Source organism: Salvelinus namaycush, chromosome 26 (genome assembly GCF_016432855.1).
Source record: "Salvelinus namaycush isolate Seneca chromosome 26, SaNama_1.0, whole genome shotgun sequence".
In the NCBI taxonomy this organism is placed as follows: Eukaryota; Metazoa; Chordata; class Actinopteri; order Salmoniformes; family Salmonidae; genus Salvelinus; species Salvelinus namaycush.
Genome location: NC_052332.1, coordinates 27,952,260 through 27,961,361, shown reverse-complemented (window position 1 = coordinate 27,961,361; position 9,102 = coordinate 27,952,260). Strand labels below are relative to the sequence as shown.

Below are 9,102 nucleotides of genomic sequence, written 5' to 3'. Positions count from 1 at the left end.
TTAGATAGGATAGAGGTGAATAGGAGTGGAATCTTTAGCATGCAAGGTGTAGCCGAATTCAGATCCCCTCAAGACAACAGGCTTACCAATTAGAAATGTTGAAATCATCTTTTAGGTTTGGTATTGAATATTGAGCACGTTGAAGGCTGCAAGTGTATTTTGAAACATATTCAAAAGTAGGCTAACTGAGCTTCAAGTTGAGTTTCCACTCAAGGCTCCTGACAGGGTCTTAAAACCGTGATGTCTTTCCTCAGCACCTCCACTGGACAAACTGGAATATCTGTGGCCAAGGCCACCGTGGACAAGTTGCTGAAGGGGTATGACATCCGTCTAAGGCCTGATTTTGGAGGTATGTGAGATATACTGTACCTGTGCTGTGCTTGAAACTGAAACCCCACTCCCCCTTCATCAACGATGTAGGCTATTGGGTCATTATTTTCCTGAATCCAGTTGAAATGTTAGCCTTTGGAACAGCAAAGGCAGATGCTTTGAGGTGACTGCAACCATCTCATTGCTATGCATCTATTCATCACCACATATGGAAGATGGATACTTCTCTAGAAGTGGGGCACACGCATAGAGAACCAGTCTAACACTATGTTTCTTGGCATGGAGCTATATTGAAGGATTGTGAACCAAGGGTTGAAAATGTACACAAAGTCTTTGGAATAGAAAATTACAACTAACTTCAGAAAGAGGCTTTGATGCAGCTTGTGCCAAAAGCAATTAATAGTAGGGTCTAGTATACTGTTAGAGAGTAGTATACTAGTATACTGTTAACCATAGAGTACAACATAATGGGGTGAAACACTAGTTTCTCTCTCTCTCTCTCTCTCTCTCTCTCTCGCTCTCTCTCTCTCTCTCTCAATTTCAATTCAATTCAATTCAATTTGCTTTATTGGCATGACGTAACAATGTACATATTGCCAAAGCTTATTTACAATATAAAAATGAGAATCAAAATGGTCAACGGGACAACAGTAACAACAATAACCAAGGGTCAAAATAGCCATACATTCAACAATAACAATAAACATACAGTAGAGTACATGTGCAGGTTGATTGGTCTGTCAGACACTGTCCCTCAACTTGTGGCAGGCAGCAATGTAGTGCGCTGCCAACCCACAGCTCTCTGCGTCCTCCCCTAACAGGACGGGTAGCCTATCCTCATCAGAGAGGTCTTTGAAACCTTGAATAAGAGTTTCAAATTTGGGGAAATGACACTCTCTAATTGTTTTATATTTTTGACATTTTGTCAGGAAATGCAGCTCCGTCTCAGGTTCTGCTGTTGTGCAGTGGTTGCACAGCCTTTCCTCTACAGGGAGCCAGGTTTTCCTGTGTCTACCCTTCTCAATGGCAAGGCTGTGCTCACTGAGCCTGTACTTTGTCAAGGTTTTTCTAAGGTTTTGATCAGTAACCATAGTCAAATAGTTAGCCACGGTGTACTGTCGATTTAGGGCCAGATAGCACTGCATTTTGCTCTGTGCTTGTGCTTGTGTTTCCCAATAAGCAATGTAGTTTTGTTTTAACTGTGTTGTAATTTGGTTTATTCTGATTGATTGGATGTTCTGGTCCTGAGGCTTCAGTGTGTTAGTAGAACAGGTTTGTGAACTCAGCCCCAGGACCAGCTGGATGAGGGGACTCTTTTCTTTGCTCAGCTCTTGGTATTGCAGGGCTTGGTAGTGATATGAGAGGGGGTCACTGTATTTTAGATGTTTCCAAAACTTAATTGCTCTTTTTTGAGTTTTTATTATTAGTGGATATTTGCCTAATTCTGCCCTGCATGCATTGTTTGTAGTTTTCCTCTGGACATGTAGGAGAATCTTACAGAACTCTGCATGCAGGGTTTCAATGGGATGTTTGTCCCATTTGATGAAATCTTGTTTTGCAAGTGGACCCCACACCTCGCTGCCATAAAGTGCAATTGGTTCAATGACATATTCAATTAGTTTTAGCCAAATTTTAATAGGTATTTCAATTTGAATTTGCTTTTTAATTGCGTAGAATGCCCTGCGTGCTTTCTCTCTCAGTTCATTCACTGCCTCATTAAGGTGTCCAGTTGAGCTTATTTTTAAACCTAAGTAATTGTAGTGTGTGCAGTACTCTATATATTTTGTACCAATTGAGAACTTTGGTCTAATTCCCTGAGATCTGGATCTTCTCTGGAAAATCATTATTTTAGTCTTTTTGGGGTTTACTGCCAGGGCCCAGGTCTGGCAGTACTGCTCTAGCAGATCCAGGCTCTGCTGTAGGCCATGTGCTGTGGGTGACAACAGGCATAGGTCATCTGCGAAGAGTAGGCATTTAACTTCTGAATTATGGAGACTAACACCAGGGGCTGAGGATTTTTCTAGAATAGTGGAATAGTAGAATAGTAGTCTCTCTCTCTCTCTCTTTCGCTCTCTCTCTCTCTATCTCTCTCTCCCTTTCTCTCTCTCTCTCGCTCGCTCGCTCCCTCTCTCTCTCACTCGCTCGCTCCCACTGTCTCTCTCGTTCTCTCTCTCTCTCGTTCTCTCTCTCGTTCTCTCTCTCTCTCTCTCTCTCTCACTCTCTCATTTAGCCTGCTGGTCATTAGTGGGAGCAGAACCTTTGAATGATGCTTTGCTTAATGGTCTACACTTGAGATCACCATAAAAACAGTGCAGGAAGCTTTTTTTCGTCCAGCTCTATCCCTGCTTTGCAGCCCTAGTCAGTTCCTATTGCTCCTCCACACTGCAGCACACTAAGTTGTTAGTCTGAGTGTCCCGGGCAGGCAGTGGCAGCGCCTCTTCCTCCAGCCACGGCTGCCTCGGGCCAGGGAGCTGTAGTCCATCACATCCTGATAACTCCATCATCAGTCAGCCACTTCTCTCCTGACACAACTGCTGATCAACTTCAGCTCCGGAGAGCCAAAAGAACTTGGCCTGCCTTCTAACTGGTGCCCCATGCTGGACTCTGACAGTGTGGCTATTGTGCTGTAAGTCTGAACCAGAATAGAGAACTCCCAGTCCGAACCAGAATAGAGAACTCCCAGCCCAAACCAGAATAGAGGAAATTGGCTTAGAACACTATCCTTGTTGAGGATAGAGGCTGTAGTTTAAATGGTTGCCCAGGGTGCTGCCGTGGGAACCAGTTGATGTGTGGTGGCCTTAACTCTGGTAGCTCCGCATGAAAAGCCCAGGCGGCACTCACTCCACACAGCCCCCTGTCCTCTCTCCTCTTCATTGATCTCTGAGCCAAACTGGAATTCAACTGACAGAGCCCTAAAATGGTCAACACAACCCAACGCCAGGCTTTCACACACTATCCCCCCAACAACCACCTCCCCCCACTACTCAGGGGGATCATATCAATGGGATTTCATTCTCTATGCTTTTGTTTAAGGACAAACTAGTAAACCTTTACGTTGTAGCGCGAATGACAACTGTAGGGCTGAAGGGCTACTGTGACTTTTCTCTACCCGTATCTGGGTCCAATTTTGAAGTTTATTTACATACAGTACGATTAGCAAGGTAAGCTAAATGGTGAGACCACAGTATGCTAAGATAGTATTGTGACACAGCCTAGAAAAATCATACGGATGATATTGTAAGTCTGTAATGAAACAATAAAGACGTAGCTTTTCCAACTCACTGTACTCTCCTCTGATATGTTCCTGTAGTATTCAGTGTTGGGTTAGCTGCCGATGGTGATGCCTTGTATTTCTCTCCTCTGACTTCCTGAGTGGCGCAGCTGTCTAAGGCACTACATCACAGTGCTAGAGGTGTCACTACAGACCTTGGTTCATTCCCAGGCTGTATCACAACCGGCCGTGATCGGGAGTCCCATAGGGCGGCGCACAATTGGCCCAGCCTTGTCTGGGTTAGGGGAGGGTTTGGCCGCTGTAGGTCATCATTGTAAATAAGAATTTGTTCTTAATAACCTCTACTTAATCACCCTCCCGGATCCGGGATCCTCCTCATCAGAAACGCTGACTAGCATAGCATAGCCTAGCACCACAGGGAATATCATATAATATAATTTCATGAAATCACAAGTCCAATACAGCAAATGAAAGATAAACATCTTGTGAATCCAGCCAACATGTCCGATTTTTAAAATGTTTTACAGCGAAAACACAACATATATTTATGTTAGCTCACCACAATAGCCCAAAACACAACGCCATTTTTTCACCGTAAAGATAGCTTTCACAAAACCCACAAATAGAGATAAAATTAATCACTAACCTTTGAACAACTTCATCAGATGACAGTCTTATGACATCATGTTATACAATACATTTATGTTTTGTTCGAAAATTTGCATATTTATAGCTACAAATCTCTGGTTTACAACGCAGCCATCGTCACAAATAGCACCAAATTGTCCGGAGAAATTTTACACAGCCACGTAATCTAACCAAAAAACTCATCATAAACTTTGCTGAAAAATACATGTTGTACAGCAAATGAAAGATACACTGGTTCTTAATGCAACCGCTGTGTTAGATTTTAAAAAAAATAACTTTAGTACAAAGCACAGCATGCAATAATCTGAGACAGCGCTCAGCCATTCTCCGCCATGTTGGAGTCAACATATTCCACAAAAATACGAAATAACATCATAAATATTCTCTTACCTTTGATGATCTTTCATCAGAATGCAGTGCAAGGAGTCCTAGTTCCACAATAAATCGTTGTTTTGTTTTAGAATGTCCATTTCTTCTGTCGAATTAGCAACTTTGGCTAGCATAATGGTGCTCACGTGTCCATGAACGCTTGGCGCATGGAACGAAAAATTCCAAAAGTCATAATAAAAGTCGAATAAACTGGTCAAACTCAGTTGAAAATCCATCTTTATGATGTTTTTCTCATATGTATCCAATAACGTCCCAGACGGAGCATTTCTTCGTGTCTACCTAACGCATTGCAGAAAATGATATCGTGCTCCCAGGTGCGCAGCAAAATACTGCCAATATGGCGGACCTGTCACTCCAAAAGCTCTCATTCGGTCCCACATCAGGCTAGACACCTCATTCAACATTCTACTGCCTGTTGACATCTAGTGGAAGGCGTATGAAGTGCATACATATCCATAAATACAAGGCAATTGAATAGGCGAGGCCTGTCACAGAGACCCATTTCAGAATTTTCACTTCCTGTTTGGAACTTTGCCTTCCAAATGAGTTCTGTTTTACTCACAGATATAATTCAAACAGTTTTAGAAACTTCAGAGTGTTTTTTATCCAATAGTAATAATAATATGCATATCGTATGATCTAGAACAGAGTACGAGGCCGTTTAATTTGGGCACTATTTTTTCCCAAAGTGAAAAGGGCGCCCCCTATTTGCAAGAGGTTTTAACTGACTTGCCTAGTTAAATAAATAAAACAATTGTACTCCTTTATTTTTTTGTGTAGATGATTGGCTTTGGCTCTTACTTCTCAACAAATAGCCCATGGATGTCGTGTACTGTCTGACTGAGAAAGAGCCTTTGCTGAGAATCCAAACCACCCTGGTGCTCTGTTGAATCTGATTATGCATTGAGGTAACTAGACAGACAAACAGCACAGGAAAATAATACATTAAAGTGCTTGATGATGAGGATGGCCATGGTGGTAAGGTCAGTGGTTGGTTTATAGATGGCATTAAATTCATTGTATTGCTATATTTCTGTAATATTTTCTTGATTTGGCTTTGGCTAATGTTACTTGACAATAGGAAGAAATATGTAGAGAAATAAATGAAATAAAGCGATAGAGAGAGAGAGTTTATGATGGTAATCATCTCTTGTCTCTGTCCCTTCTTAGAGTAGAAAGTGAAGTGCATTTTAGAAATGTTGTTTATTTGTGTTGTTTCAAGCCTCTTCATTGCCTTTTTAAAATGCTACCGAGTCCATGGGCTATTTGTTTTCACTCAACCGTAAATGCTGTTGTGTAGTCAATATGCAAATGTAGGCCATTGTCAACTGCTGTTTTACATTTAGACAAGAATCTCTTAAATCATAAAGTACACTGCCATCTCTAATTGAACACATGTTTTTATGCACTTATGGACAGATATTGTATGGATTTATATAAAATTCTCACCATAAAAATGAAATGGAATCAGCTATTGTCTCAGCGATGCTGCCACTAAAGTGATTACCTTCTATAAAGGCTTGATTTACAACCTCTATTATCATGTCAGCTTTCAACAACCTTGATTTTTATGAGATTGTGGTTTGTCATTTGGAGCCAGGCCTTTCAACAAAGACAGGCCCATGTGACCCCACACAGGGGCGGTCTCATGATGACAGAGACCATTTAAGGTCATCTCATACAGAACATGTCCCAAAGTTTAATTAGTCAAACTGAAAAGGGAAGCAGTTGCCTGGATACGCAACATGTCACACCCAAGGCCAGGATACACAAAGTGGAATTTTCACTCCTTTAGTTTTGTGGTTTGATAATAGGGTCTGTGAGAAAAATGTGGTGTGGTTTCAACAGTGACTAATGTGTTGCACTTTAATTTGGTTTAATTTCAACGATGTGAGGACACGTCACCATCCCTCTGTCACTGTAGGGAAGTCACAGCGCTGGGAGCATGTGGACAGTACTAAAGCCCCTCCCACATAAATGCAGGCACGCTCTCGCTCTCTCTCTCTCTCTCTCTCTCTCTCTCTCTCTCTCTCTCTCTCTCTCTCTCTCTCTCTCTCTCTCTCTCTCTCCCTCTTTCCTTCTTTTTTTCTCTCTCTCTCTCTCTCTCTCTCTCTCTCTCTCTCTCCCTCTTTCCCTCTTTCTCTCTCTCTCTCTCACTCTCTCTCTCTCTCTCTCTCTCTCTCCCTCTCCCTCTTTTCTCTCTCTCTCTCTCTCTCTCTCTCTCTCTCTCTCTCTCTCTCTCTCTCTCTCTCTCTCTCTCTCTCACACACAGAACTAACAGTCTAATTCTAACCCTTTTCATCCCCATCTTAGTCACCATACCGTCTTGTTCCCTCTCTCACATAAATACATGCATGCATACACACTCCCTCATACACACTCTTGACCACTCTCTCCGTCACACACACGTCACTCATGCAGGGAAGCACACACATGCATACACGTACGCACACATGCACACAGACACACGCACATACACACATGCACGCACGCACACTCACGTACACACACACAAGCAAGCTCTGACTGAAGGAGAGGCTGCCTATCTCTTTGCATCAGAGGATCATTTTGTACTGAGATCTCTATCCTAGTCGGCTACCACCAAGATTAGAATCTAAAGTGTACATCCCAGATGGCTATAATCTCACTTTTCAGTCAACCTTAATCAGGGAGATAGAATGCTACTGTAGCTGCTGAAGTACAGTACATGTTGTCTTTTGGTGGTTTTAAAATATGTTCTGATAAGACACAATGCAAGTTCAATACTGTTAGGCAGCCATGACTTCTGACAAACCATTAGGCCTGTAGTATTTTTTAAATGCTGTGATCTTCATTGAAGACAGGACAAAAAAATAAAATAATAATTCAAAGTCCATCCAAATTCGAAGCTTGACATTGTCTCATAGTCAATTATAACATGATGACCACTTATTAGTTCATTATAATCATTTTGTCTTAAAAAACATTTCAAACAAGGTTGTCCAGTCTGCCAAACCATCATGTGATCACAGTGGTCAGGTGGTCATATCAGGAAATAAGTGCTGAATAATTAAGGCGATGGTTAAATAGGGAGAGCCCATAGAAATGACACCATGAACTGAAAACCGCTAATTACATTATCTTTGAGCTGCTCACCATTGGGAGTTTTAAGTGGCCTCAACGGACTGTGTGAAATCTAATAAAAACCAGTGGTCTGTAAATGTACCAGTAAGTGTTTTTCTCTATGTTAGCTACATCCTCTACCATTTGAGCGCCATTGGCAGTTACTTTTAAAAGCTTTGTCGAGTAATTTATAGGCAAATTTGTTTTAAAAGGGGGAATTATCTCAATTGTATCTCACTCTGTCTACATGTCCATCTTCAATATCATTACATGTAGACAGCCTTCTGTGTAACTGTATGTTGGAATGGATATGGTATTTCTCTACTGTAGCATGTTTTGTCAACTTGATTCTGCTGCAGGGTTTAGCTGGAGGTTGTTGAACAGCTTAGTCTGTTGTAGTAATATGTGTGTGTTCATAGAAATGTGTTGTCATACTATACTTCATGCTTCCATATACTCTAGATAACTGTGTACTATTATCTCAAGGTTGAATTAAGAACCTAAACAAGGTGGGCCATACACATCTGATTTATATGGCAATTTCCATTGCAGGACCTATATATAAGTGGAATGGACCTGCGTGTCTCAGACAAATGGCAGCCTGAGGGGAGCGGAACTCGTTAGAGATGTGATTTAACAGCCCTAGCCACAGACAGGGGCGGCCAGTCCACAGAACAACACTGACCCAGGGCTTCTGGGTCCTCCTGGTCCCTTCCCACCATGCATCTGTAACACATATGAGACACCATTATAAAGCACATGGATGTATTCGTATTGTATTCATATTTATTGTGCATTATACATGCCAAATGCAACCTATATAGCATCTATATTATACAATTTAACAAAATGGAGGGTATTGTGTAATGTTGTCATAGTCAGGGAGATGACTGCTACAATGAGCCCTGTTTTGTAGTATGAGGGCATCACACATTGTTCTCTATCCTCTGGTGATTGTTGTTTCGTGGGTTGACTAAACCACAATACCTGTTCTCCCAATACTGTACTTCCAAGAAGTAATTTTCTTCATCACTTTGCTAAATGCTAGTTGACCTCTCAGTGAATACTTGATTTTGTTAAAGACCATGCTGCTATGCTGCCACACATGGATATTGTGGGTTGCTTTGAGATAAATTGTTTCTCTCATGTTGTGTTATCTCTTTCTGTTGTGAATCTCTGTTTAGACTGCTAGTTTGTTCTCTACAGCTGTGTAATGATGCTGTTGGATGTCCTGGCTGCTGCTCTCTCCTTTCTGTGGGCCGTGTTGGTGCTTGGCTGTGGATGGGGGGCGGGGAGACCGGAGCATGGCTCTGCCTCTGCCTGTGTCTCTGCCTCTTGTCTCTCCCACCGTCATTGATTTTGGTAGGTGTGCAGTGCTCTGGATCTTACAGTGGGGAATT

General features: G+C 41.9%; 1 protein-coding gene across 1 annotated transcript in view; it reads left to right on the top strand.

Moving 5' to 3' along the window:
- The first annotated feature begins 282 nt into the window (after nucleotides 1-282).
- LOC120021712 (gamma-aminobutyric acid receptor subunit beta-4) overlaps nucleotides 283-9,102 on the top strand; it is a 49,064-nt gene continuing 40,244 nt past the window's right edge. The window contains exon 1 of the mRNA XM_038965557.1: nucleotides 283-349. The gene's annotated coding sequence lies outside the window, so the exon portion shown is untranslated. The remainder of the gene's footprint in view (nucleotides 350-9,102) is intronic.